At 51.7% G+C, this 13,425-nt stretch overlaps 1 protein-coding gene across 1 annotated transcript in view; it reads right to left on the minus strand.

Annotated features, from left to right (window-relative positions):
- TSPAN7 (tetraspanin 7) overlaps nt 1-13,425 on the minus strand; it is a 219,345-nt gene that overhangs the window by 187,331 nt on the left and 18,589 nt on the right. The window lies entirely within an intron of this gene.

The following is a 13,425-nucleotide window of genomic DNA, read 5'->3' on the forward strand; positions in this document are numbered from 1 at the left end:
CTGCTGCCGGGCCCGGCCCCCGCCGCTCCCCCGCGGTTCCAGCCCCAGCACGTTAACGCTGCGCCAGGTCTCCCCGAGAAAGGGACCGTGTCTCTGCCGGGGCCCGGGATTCAGCAAGATGAAATTCCACCCAGACAAGTGCCGAGTACCTGGGGAATCTCAGCCAAGCCTTTCAAAGGAACTGGCGCATGAAATTGCAAGGCCAATAGCAAGGATTTCTAAGGCAGCATCCATATACTCAGGGCTCCTGCCCTCTGACTGCAGGATTGCAAATAAAGCATCTGTGTTTAAGAAAGGGGAAAACGTGATTCAGGAAACCACAGGTGCCGCTTCCAACTTTCCCTGGGGGTTCTCAACCCCAGGCTCCATCCCCAAGGCCCCACCTAGGGTTGCGGGGTGTCTGGTTTTGCACCGGAACACCCAGTTGAAAAGGGACCCTAGTGGCTCCGGTCAGCACCACTGACCAGGCCGTTAAAAGTCCAGACAGTGGCGCAGGAAGGCTAAGGCAGGCTCCCTGCCTGCCCTGGCTCCGCACCGCTCCTGATAACAGCAGCATGTCCCCCCCTCTGGCTCCTATGCATAGGGGCAGCCAGGGGGCTCCACACACTGTTCCCACCCCAAGCACCAGCTCTGCAGCTCCCATTGGCCAGGAACCACGGCCAATAGGAGCTGCAGGGGCAGCATGCAGAGCTGCCTGGCTGCGCCTCTGCGTAGGAGCCAGAGCGGGGGCATGCTGCTGCTAGCAAGAGCAGCTTGATGTAAGCACCACCTGGAGCCTGCACCCCCTCTTGCACCCCTACCCCAGTCCTGATTCCCCTCCTGCCCTCAAAACCCCTTGGTCTCAGCCCAGAGCATACTCCTGCACCCCAAATCCCTCATGCACAGCCCCACCCCAGAGCCCACCCCCCCAGCCTATATCCCCTCCCACACCCCAACCCCCTGCCTCAGCCTGGAGCCCCCTCCCATACTCTGAACCCCTCAGCTCCACGCTCCATCCTGGAGCACTCTCCTACACCCCAACCACCTCATCCCCAGCCCCACTCCAGGGTCTGCACCACCAGCCGGAACCTTCACCCCCCTCCCACACCCCAACCACCTGCCTCAGCCCAGAGTCCCCTCCTGCACTCCGAACCCCTCAGCCCCAGCGTGAAGCCCCTTCCTGCACCCCCAAATCCCTTATCCCTGGCCCCACCCCGGAGCCAAACCCCCCATCTGGAGCCCTCACCCTGTCCTACTTCCCTCCCCTGCTTAATGACATTGGTACAAAAGGTGGGACTGTGCAAATAAAATTTGTGGATGACACAAGGTTGGGAGGTATTGCCAATATGGAGGAGGACCAGAATATGATACAGGAATATTTGGACAATCTTGAAAACTGGAGTAATAGAAATGGGATGGAATGTAATAATGCAAAGTGCAAGGTCATGCACTTAGGGACTAACAACAAGAATTTTTGCTATGAGTTGGTGATGTATCAGTGGGACAGGGCCGCCCAGAGGGGGGGGCAAAGGGGGCAATTTGCCCCGGGCTCCGCAGGGGCCCCCAAGAGAAGAGCGGAGGCTCCCGCCTCTGCCCCTCTCCTGGAGCCTCAGCGCATCAAGCGCCGAGTCTCCACCGGGGCCCCTGAGCCCCGCCCCGCTCAGAGCCGCGTGGTCAGGGGGCGGGGCTGGGAGCTCCAACGGGGCCTGAGCCCCGCCCCACTCAGAGCGGCGTGGGGAGGGGGCGGGGCTGCGAGCTCCGGGCTGAGCTCCCAGCCCCGCCCCCTCACCACGCGGCTCTGAGCGGGATGGAGCTTTGGCCCCGCCGGAGACGCGCTCAGGTAAGAGGCTGGGGCCGGGGCGGGAAGCGGGACCCGCCCCCGCTGCCACCGAAGCGCAGCCCGGTCTTCGGCGGCGGGGGGCCCCTTCTGTTCCGGGACCCACGGCCGAAGTGCCCCGACGGCCCGCGGCGGGGACCCCCCCCCCGCCACCGAATTACCGCCGAAGACCGGGCTGCACTTCGGCGGCGGGTCCCGCTTCGGCGGTAATTCGGCGGCGGGGGGGCCCCCGCCGCGGGTCTTCGGGGCACTTTGGCGGCAGGTCCCGGAACGGGAGGGCCCCGCCGCCGCCGAAGACCCCGGGCCCCCGGAATCCTCTGGGCGGCCCTGCAGTGGGAAGTGACAGAGGAGGAGAAAGACTTGGGTGTATTGGTTGATCACAGGAGAACTATGAGCCGTCAGTGTGATGCAGCTGTGAAAAAGGCTAATGCAGTCCTAGGATGCACCAGGCAAGGTATTTTCAGTGGAGACAGGGAAGTGTTAGCACCATTTGTGACAGACTGCTGGGAAACAGCAACTGAACAAGCATTCTGGTCACCATAAATCCAATTAGTTCTGCTGAAGAAGGTCTGACTGAGGGAAGGAGTGGCTAATTAGTAGCTCAGCCTGAGCGGGGGAAAGCTAAGGAGATAATTAGCCCATTAACTGCAAGAGTAGAAAAAGAGCACAGGGAGGAAGTGAAAGGGAGCAGAGAAGGGGGAAAGCTCAAGCCCTGTGTGGTGCGATCTCTTTCCTGTCTTCTCTCGAGCAAAAGAGGAGGACGATTGTATGAAACTGTAAATAGAAATGCTGCATGGGAGTGCAGCAGGGTGATGGTTGAAATAACTTAAATAAAGTACACACACACCAGTGGCTACAAACCAGAGACTCGGAGCCATTATTGCAGGAAGACAGGAGCAGAGGGCCATGCCCTGTCACACCAGGCAGCAGAGGGCCAGGCACTGGTGAGACCCATCTGGAATACTGTGTGCAATTCTGGTCTCCCATGTTTAAGAAAGATGAATTCAAACTGGAACAGGTGCAGAGAAGGGCTACTAGGATGATCTGAGGAATGGAAAACCTACCTTACAAGAGGAGATGTAAGAAGCTTGGCTTGTTTAACCTAACAACATGAAGGCTGAGGGAAAATATGCTTGCTCTCTATAAATACATGAGAGGGATAAACACCTGGGAGAGAGAGGAGTTATTTAAGTTAAGAGTCAATGTTGGTCCAAAAACAAATGGATATAAACTGGCCTTCAACAAGTTTAGGCTTGAAATTAGATGGAGGTTTCTAACCATCAGAGGAGTGAAGTTCTGGAACAGCCTTCCAAGGGGAGCAGTAGGGGCTAAAAATCTAACTGGCTTCAAGACTGAACTTGATAAATTTATGGAGGGGATCGTACAATGGCATATGGCCCATACACGACTGTGATTTACAAATATCTCCAATGGCTGGAGATGGGATGCTAGATGGGAGGGCTCTGAGCTACTACAGAGAATTCTTTCCCAGGTATCTCCCGGTGGGTCTGGCCACATGCTCAGGGTCTAACTGATCACCATATCTGAGAAGGAATCTTTCCCCAGGTCAGATTGGCACAGGCCCTGAGAGAGGTTTTGCCTTCCTCTGCTGTGTGGTGCATGAAGTAGAGTAAATGATGGATTCTTTGTAACTAGAAGTGGGTATTCACCCACGAAAGCTTATGCTCCAATATTTCTGTTAGTCTATAAGGTGCCACAGGACTCTGTCGCTTTTTTTCATGATAAGGAGATGGCACTACAGTACTTGTATTAAGTGAATTGAAAAATACTATTTCTTTTATTTTTACAGTGAAAATATTTGTAATAAAAATAAATATAACGAGCACTGTACATTTTGTATTCTGTATTGTTATTAAAATCAATATTTGAAAATGTAGAAAACATCCAAAATATTTATATAAATAGAATTATATTATTGTTTAATAGCGCAATTAATCACACGATTAATCGTGATTAATTTTTTTATTGTGTGATTAATAGCAATTAATTTTTTAAATCACTTGACAGCCCTACCTTAAATCAAGATTTAAGGACTTCAGTAACTCAGCCAGAGATTATGGGCCTATTACAGGAGTGGCTGGGTGTGGTTCTTGTGGCCTGCAATGTTCAGAAGGTCAGACTAGATGATCACAATGGTCCATTCTGGCCTTAAAGTCTATGAGTCTACTTCACTTAGACAGGAAATATCAAATGCACAACTACAAAATGGGGAATAACTGGCGAGGCGGTAGTGCTGCTGAAAAGGATCTGGGAGTTCTAGTAGATCACAAATTGAATATGAGTCAATGAAGAGATGCAGTTGCAAAAGGCTAATGTTTTGCGGGGTGTTAACATGAGTTGTTGTATGTAAGACAAGGGAGATATTTTTCCCAGTCTCCTCAGCACTGGTGAGGCCTCAGGAGGAAAACTGTGTCCAATTTTGGGCACCACACTATAGGAAAGATGAGGATAAATTGGAGAGAGTCCCAAGGATAGCAACAAAAATGATAAAAGATTTAGAAAACCTGATCTTTGAGTAAAGGCTAAAACAACTGGGCATTGTTAGTCTTGAGAAAAGAAGACTGAGGGGGGACCTTATCGCAGTCTTCAAATGTGTGAAAGGCTGTCATAAAAAGGACTATGATCAATTTTTCTCCATGTCTACTGAAGGTAGGACAAGAATTTATTGGCTTAATCTGAAGCAAGGGAGATTTAGGTTAGATATTAGGAAAAACTTTCTAACTATAAGGACAGTTAAACTCTGGAATAGGCTTCCAAGGGAGATTATGGAATCCTCATCACTGGAGGTTTTTATGAATCAGTTGGACAGTTGTTAGGGATCGTCTAGGTCAAGGGTAGGCAACCTATGGCACACGTGCCGAAGGCAGCACGTGACCTGATTTTCAGTGGCACTCAGACTGCCCGGTTCCCGGCCACCGGTCTGGGGGGGCTCTGCATTTTAATTTAATTTTAAATGAAGCTTCTTAAACATTTTAAAAACCTTATTTACTTTACATACAACAATAGTTTAATTATATTATAGACTTATAGAAAGAGACCTTCTAAAAACATTAAAATGTATTACTGGCACACAAAACCTTAAATTAGAGTGAATAAATGAAGACTCAGCACACCACTTCTGAAAGGTTGCTGACCCCTGGTCTATGTTTACTTGGTTCTGCCGCAGCCCAGAGGGCTGGACTTGATAACTTCTTGGGGTCCCTTCCAGCCCTGAATGTCACTGATTCTATAAGCAAAAATATCCCTCCTTTCTACCAAACACCCAAACATATGGGCCTGTGTGGATATAGACCAAAACTAGAACCTGAAACTGAAACTTCTTTGTTTTAGCTATGTGGGAGTGGGGGAGGAAAATTTATTCAAATTCCTAGTCCCTAGTGTTTTCTATCCACTTGGCCCTAAAACCAGAAGGGGCCTATTTTTCAGTTCTGGTGTGGATGCAGGTAAAATCTCCCAAATTTGCCATAAAATTGCAGAAATTTTGCAAAAAACAGATGATCTCACAAGATTCTGTTATTCAAGATGGCAGATATCCATCAGTTCAGCTGATATAATAAGTTTTTCCCCATTTTGGAATTAAATCTTTAAAAAGCAGCTCATGAAGTCTGAGAGTTGTTGAATCCAAACCCAAACTTTTGCCCTGTAGTGCTGGGCGAGTGGGCAGTGCAACCACCGACTCCAGCCACCCAGAGTCCCTGGCCGCAGGCTGGCAAGCCCCAGCCTGGGGCCCCGGCCACGGGGGGGAAGAGATGCAGTCTGTGCCGGGGGGGAGAGCAGGAGGGAGTCTGGGGGCGGAGCGTGGGCAGAGCCACACAAGACTGTTCGGGGAGGCTTAGCTTCTCCCAGCCTTTGATACCCGCCACCCATGGGCTAACTTAAAACAGAAATAAAATAGTTAGGTTTTTAAGCAGCATCCTGTTTCCAGGCCTTCCAGGTGTAGTTCAGCAATAGATGCAATGGGAAGGTGTTAATTCAGACTTCCTGGTTCAGGGAACAATGTTAAAAAGAGAAAACAGCCACCATATGTGTATGTTTGTAAAACACAAAGATTTTGCAATGAAGGATGCAGCAAGAGTTTTACTGGGTTTAAGTTTATGACTTTAGAAACTGCTCATTTTAATGGATAGCCTACTGCTCCCGGAACACAATGGAGGCATTTAAACTAGGGTTGGAGGGGGAGTTCTGCTTGAGTTACTGATTTTTGATGTTTTTATCACTTTTGTGGCAAACTGATATGACAGGTGCATAAATCTTTATTGAATTGGACCATTAAAATGTAAATAAGTGCAGTTTCTGCAAATAAAAAATTATACTGACGCTAACAATTGTTATAAATATTCACTGTACAAAAATTAGAAAAAGAGGATAGTTGTCAGAAAATAGGGAAACAAGGAAGTGAAAGACTTATCTTTATTTCCTGGTCCCAGACATGGGTCAGGGCTACAAAAGGTTTATATTCCTGTCACATGGCAGGGGTAAGTAGCTACTGAATCTAGGGTGACCAGATGTCCCGATTTTATAGGGACAGTCCTGATATTTGGGGCTTTGTCTTATATAGATGCCTATTACCCCCCACCCCCATCCCAATTTTTCACACTTGCTGTCTGGTCACCCTACCTGAATCCAATGACTATTATTATATCTCTCTCTCACACACACACAGCCACACACACACACACCTTCTTTTTTCTAATCAAATGCAAAGTAAAGATAATATCAACCAAAGCTAGAAAAAAAAAGGCAGCCAGTTAATAAAACCCATATAGAGATGTTTCCTGTGATGGCCAGGTATACAAAAGGTTATGGCCAAAATTTTTAAAAGTATCCATTGATTTGTGGTGTCTCGGTTTTGGGGGACCCAACTTGAGATTCTATAGGTGCCTCAACCTAGGCACCCAAAATTGAGACACCTCAACTCAGTAGCCACTTTTGAAAAGTTTGGCCTAAACCCCAGTCACATGGGGTCAGTAACTACACTATGTCAAGTGGCTGCTGGTACAGAGAGAGTGCCACCTTCTCCTGCCCCCTGGGATTCCGTATAGGATTTCCCATTGCAGAATTTTGGGGGTTCCAGCTGCCCTTCACAGAAACATGAGCCCCTGAATTTCTAAACAAAAATTTGTGAGGGATGGAAGAGTCATTAACTCCTACATAGTCTTCTTCTTCAATGTTCTTAAGCAGTCAGAGGGGGACTCATCCAACCACAGCAGGGAGTAGGGAGAGTAAAGCTGCACTGAAGGGTATCCATGCCCCCTACCTTCACAGATCTAGCATGCCTTTCCTTGGGTCCCCATGATCCACAGGCATGGGAAACCTCAGCTCCCTCCCACTCAGTAGCAGAGATGATGTCCAGAAAATTCTGCAAGCAAACATAACATTTTATCCCCATCCTGTGGGTTTCTTCATGCAAGTGGGCAATCTGGGCCACAGTTAGGAGAGCCCTGCTGAGAATATGTTCTGAAGAACACTAGACTACTTGCTTTTGCTACTTTCTGACATAGGGATAACACTGAAGCATTTTTTTTATTTTGTTGGTTGCATGTGCGAATTCAAATTTTGTTTTTTAAATAATCCACGGGACTAAAATGAAGTCTGTGACAGAGGTGAGACCTTAGAACCATGAAAACTTCAAAAGATTATTATATTGAGATATGCCAGATGCTATGGACACATGCACATCCATAGACTCTGGGATCTATAAATGCTATATGTATCTTTGTGAGCTAGCCATTGTATTCTGGCTCCAAAGGGAAGGTTACTGAGCTTCCTTTAGGAACTAAAATTAGTGTGTGCGGGGAGGGGATGGTAATTACTGCAGACCCTGGGCCAAGTAAACAAATCCAGAGAAGTACCAACCCCTGGGGTGAACTGCATAGATTGGTTCAGACCAGGTTCAAGAGGCACAGCAGACAAAGGAAGAGCTTGTGGTACAAAGAGTCAGCCTCAACTAATTGATCCTCAAACTGACATGAAATTGTAACCGTGAGGGCAAAACCCTGCTGGAAGGCTGTGACTTACTAAAACCTCCATGTGGAGGATGGGTAACACCTGGTAAGCTTTGGCATGCATGTAGACTGTTTGTTGTTTTATGATATGTTTTCTCTGTCATGCTTTTGTCTAAAATAAATGTACCGTGCTCTGTGAAAGCTGGCTGGTCACTGTCATAGTCCCTGGGAGAAAACAGAACAGCAAGCTGGGTCAGACCTGCTGGCATAGTCGCAGTGACTTTCAGGGAAACAGCAAGCCTATGTCCCCCGTCTGGAGGGAGAACATCCCTGCCCATACAGAGGTGACGGCTGGAGGCCTGACACCTAACAGGGTGCCCAAGAGCAGATCACAGAGGGGGCAGAGAAGCAGTTAACCCCGGAACTGTAAGAAAGTCTGCAGATATAAATCTGCCTATTTCATGTATTAAAATATGGAAGGTGTGCCAATACAGCAAACCTTTTCAGGCTTAAAGAGAAAAAACGGTTACTTACCTTTGTAACTGTTGTTCTTTGAGATGTGTTGCTCATATCCATTCCAGTTAGGTGTGTGCGCCATAACGGCACCGCATATATACCTCAGCCGACCCACCCGACCCTCAGTTCCTTCTTGCCGGCTACTCCGACAGTGGGGAAGGAGGGTGGGTGTGGAATGGATATGAGCAACACATCTCGAAGAACAACAGTTACAAAGGTAAGTAACCGTTTTTTCTTCTTCGCGTGATTGCTCATATCCATTCCAGTTAGGTGAATCCCAAGCCTTACCTAGGCGGTGGGGTCGGAGTGAGACGTGGCGGTATGCAGGACCGCAGAGCCAAAGGCTGCGTCATCTCTCGACTGTTGGACCAGGGCATAGTGCGAGGCGAAAGTATGGACGGACGACCAGGTCGCTGCTCGGCATATCTCTTGTATTGGTACTTGCGCCAGAAAGGCAGCTGAGGACGCCTGGGCCCTGGTAGAGTGGGCGGTGAGATGGCCCAAAGGGACATTAGCCAAGTTATAACAGGTGCGTATGCACTCTGTGAGCCACGAGGAGATTCGCTGCGACAAGACAGGAAGACCTCGCATCCGCCAGCAATTGCCACAAACAGTTGCGGGGATTTGCGGAACGGTCTTGTCCGATCAACATAGAAAGACAATGCCCTGCGAACATCAAGGGAGTGAAGTCGTTGCTCTCGCGAGGATGCGTGAGGCTTTGGAAAGAAAACTGGAAGGAAGATGTCCTGGTTATTGTGGAACGCGGACACTACCTTCAGGAGAAATGCCGGATGTGGACGTAGCTGTATCTTGTCCTTATGAAAAACGGTGTACGGTGGGTCCACCACGAGCGCTTTGAGCTTAGAGACCCGTCTGGCTAATGTGATAGCCACTAGAAAAACCATCTTGAGTGACAGGTGCAGCAAGGAACAGGTGGCCAGTGGCTCAAAAGGTGGGGACATGAGCCTGCTGAGGACCAGATTGAGGTCCCAGGTGGGAATCGGATGGCGCACCTGGGGGTAGAGACGATCAAGGCCCTTTCTGAAGCGGGTGAAAGAACAGTGTATTCCCTCCCTCACCAGGGTGGAAAGCAGAGATAGCTGCTAAGTGCACCTTTATGGAGGATAGTGCAAGGCCTTGCTGTTTTAGCGACCAGAGATAGTCAAGGACCATTGGAAGCGGAAGCTCTGAAGGAATAGCGTTGCGTGCTTGAGCCCAGCAAGCGAAGCGCTTCCACTTGGCCAGGTAGGTAGATCGAGTGGAAGGCTTTCTGCTGCTCAATAAAACGTGCTGCACGGGAGCAGAGCAGCGCAATTCCGACTGGTCTAGCCACTCAGGAGCCACGCCATGAGGTGGAGGGCCGGCAGGTCTGGGTGACGGAGAGTGCCGTGATCTTGTGTTATAAGATCCGGGTGAAGCGGTAGAGGAATTGGGCTGGCTACCGACAGATGGAGCAGTGTGGTGAACCAGTGTTGCCTGGGCCACGCTGGCGCAATTAAGATGAGACGTGCCTTGTCCCGTTGGAGCTTCAGCAGGACCTTGTGTATGAGGGGAAACGGAGGAAAGGCGTAGAACAGATGACGAGTCCATGGAAGGAGAAACGCGTCCGACAGAGAGCCAGGTGCCAGGCCTTGAAAGGAGCAAAACTCCTGGCATTTGCGGTTCGATCGGGATGCAAACAGGTCTACAAGGGGAAATCCCCACTGTTGGAAAATGGCATGAGCGATGTCTGCTCTCAGCGACCACTCGTGGCAGAGAAAGAACCTGCTCAGGCGATCCGCGATATTGTTCTTGACGCCGGGAAGGAACGACGCCACTAGATGTATCGAGTGGGCTATGCAGAATTCCCACAGTAGCATCGCCTCGTGGCAGAGGGGGGAAGAGCGGGTCCCGCCTTGCTTGTTGATATAGTACATGGCCGTTGTGTTGTCTGTAAAGACTGAGACACAACGGCCGTGGAGGTGAGTTTGGAACGCCTGGCATGCCAGGCGCACTGCCCGGAGCTCCCTGACATTGATGTGCATATTCAATTCCAGCACCGACCAAAGGCCTTGAGTACGAAGAGCGCCGAGATGGGCTCCCCATCCGAGGGACGAGGCGTCCATTGTCAGGGAAAGGGAAGGCTGAGGAGCCTGGAATGGGACCCCCGCGCATACGTGGGAAGGGGTCAGCCACCAATCCAGGGATTGAAGGACACCCGCTGGAATGGTGAGTAGGGTATCCAGAGGGTCCCTGTGCGGGTGGTATCTGGAGTGGAGCCACAGCTGAAGTGGGCGGAGGCGGAGCCTGGCAAATGGAGTGACGTGCGTGCAAGCCGCCATATGACCGAGGAGGCGGAGACAAGCACGGGCCGAGGTCATACGAGAGGCCTGAAGGGCGTGGATTAGCTGCGTAAGGGCCTGGAACCGTAGCTGCGGAAGGTAGGCTTTGGCTAGAGATGAGTCCAGGGTCGCGCCAATAAAGTCCAACCTCTGAGTTGGTACTAAGGTGGACTTCTCTATGTTGAGAACTAGGCCCAGGTGCGTGAATAAGTCTTTGATCTCTGCGACATGATGCTGGACCGTGGCCTGCGATTCCCCCCTGATGAGCCAGTCGTCCAGGTAGGGAAAAATGGAGATGCCGCGCCGATGGAGGTGGGCGGCAACAACGGCCATGCACTTTGTGAACACCCTTGGGGCCGTGGATAGGCCGAAGGGGAGGACCGCAAACTGGAAGTGCAGGTGAGCGATTGTGAAGCGGAGGAAGTGTCTGTGTGGTGGGAAGATGGCGATACGAAAATAAGCGTCCTTCATATCGAGGGCGGCATACCAGTCTCCCGGATCCAAAGTAGGAATAATCATCCCGAGGGATACCATGCGGAACTTCAACTTTAGCATGTATGTGTTGAGGTCTCGCAGGTCGAGGATGGGTCGGAGCCCCCCTTTGGACTTGGGGATCAAAAATAACGGGAATAAAACCCCTTGCCCCGTTCTTTGTCCGGAACCTTCTCGACCGCTCCGATGGCCAGGAGCGAATGCACCTCCTGTAAGAGGAGTTGCTCGTGAGAGGGGTCCCTGAAGAGGGACCGGGAAGGAGGGTGGGAAGGTGGGGGTGAAACGAATTGTAGTTGGTAACCACGTTCCACGGTGCGTAGGACCCAGGCATCGGTGGTCAGCCGGGCCCACGCTGGGAGGAAATAGGAAAGGCGGTTGGAAAAAGGCAGGGAGGGATCTGGAGAAAGATCTGGTATGCCGTCCCCGGGCGCATCTTCAAAAGGATGCCTTAGGCCCCGGTGGTTTAGAGGGGGTTCGCCCTTGGGACTGTTGGTTGCCAGGCTGTCGTCTACGTCTCCCGCGACCCTGTCGCCGACCAGAGTCCTGCCTGTAGCAGGGCATATAGTAAGGCCGGTTAAACTAGGGGCGGAACGGACGCCTCTGGGTAGCCGGGGTATGCATCCCCAAAGTACGGATAATGACTCTATTGTCCTTTAAGTTCTGGAGCCTAGAGTCCGTCTTTTCGGAGAACAGAGCCTTGGAGTCAAAAGGAAGGTCCTGAATCATGTGCTGTACTTCAGGGGGAAGCGTCGAACTCTGGAGCCAAGAGATCCGGCGCATGGTAACGCCCAAGGCTATAGTACGTGCTCCGGAGTCAGCTGCGTCCAAGGAGGCTTGTAACGAGGTACGCGCTACCTTTTTACCTTCCTCTACGAAGGCCGCAAACTCCTGTCGTGAGTCCTGAGGTAGGAGCTCTTTGTACTTCTCTACCTCAGCCCAAGTATCATGTCCGTAACGGCTTAGCAAGGCCTGCTGGTTAGCCACTCGGATCTGCAGGGCACCGGCAGAGTAAACCTTGCGACCAAGCAAGTCCATGCGCCTGGCTTCCTTTGATTTAGGAGCCGGGCCTTGCTGGCCATGTCACTCTTTATCATTGACAGACTGGACCACCAACAACGAGGGGATAGGGTGTATATACAAATGCTCATATCCCTTGGAAGGGACCATGTACTTGCGTTCCACCCCTCGGGCTGTGGGCGCAATAGAGGACGGAGTCTGCCATAAAGTATCAGCATTCGCCTGGATAGTCTTAATGAAGGGGAGGGCTATGCGGGTTGGGGCGTCCGCTGACAAAATGGTCACTATCGGATCGTCCACTTCCGATACCTCCTCAGCCTGTAGGTCCATTCGCAGTGCCACCCTGCGAAGGAGCTCTTGGTGCGCCCGTACGTCAATTGGCGGGGGACCTGCCGATGACAACCCCACCACCGCCTCATCCGGGGAAGAGGAGGAAGAAGAAATTCCGGGCATGATGGTGTCCCGGTCAGCCTCTGGGACCTGTGAAGCTTCCTGCTCCAGAGGTTCCTGGGCAGGCTGAATACCTTCCTCTGCGCACAACGGTACCTCAGTGTCAATTGGGGGGCGGCTTACAGTAGCCTCCAGGATGCGTGACTCGTGTGGTACAGTACGCGTGGTAGGCAGAGGAGCACCTTGGGCTTGGTGGTAGGCCCAAGGGGTCCAATAACCCCACTGATGAGGGTCCTGGTCCGCGTAATGGGACTGGTGAAAAACTCCCGAAGGAACCTGAGGGTCATGGTCGTTGACGTAGTAGCTGTCGGCGTGCGAAGAGGCCGAGGCGTGTCGAGAGGGCCAGGGTGGAGCAGATAACCCTTGCGCCGAAGTGCCCACGGATCGCATTTCCCGCCTCTGCGGTGACCGGTGCCGGGATGCATCCCGATAGCGAGAGCGGGAGCGAGAATGGGACCTCCGACCGGCGCGGTACCGGGAGGTCGACCGGGATCTCCATGTTCGGTGCCGGGAGCGACTCCGTGAGTAGCGGCGGCCATAGCGGTACCGAGATACGGAACGGTGCCGGGAATGACGAGTCGGAGAGCGGGAGAATGATCGGTGCCGTGAGTCTGACCGGTGCCGCGTAGTTGAGCGGTGCCGGGACTGCGAGCGGCATTGCGATCGGCGCCCAGATCGAGATCGGCGTCGAGAGCGTGATCGGTGGCGAGAGCGGGAACGGGATCGGTGCCAGTCAGAGTCGGTGCCGGCAGGCAGTTTAAGCATTGACGGCTTGCCCATGGAACGGGGCGCCCGCACCGGCAGCGCCGGGGGCAGTGGCACAGCCGGGTCTGTCAATGCGATGAGG

The sequence above is a fragment of the Mauremys mutica genome, chromosome 1 (assembly GCF_020497125.1).
Source record: "Mauremys mutica isolate MM-2020 ecotype Southern chromosome 1, ASM2049712v1, whole genome shotgun sequence".
NCBI lineage: Eukaryota > Metazoa > Chordata > Testudines > Geoemydidae > Mauremys > Mauremys mutica.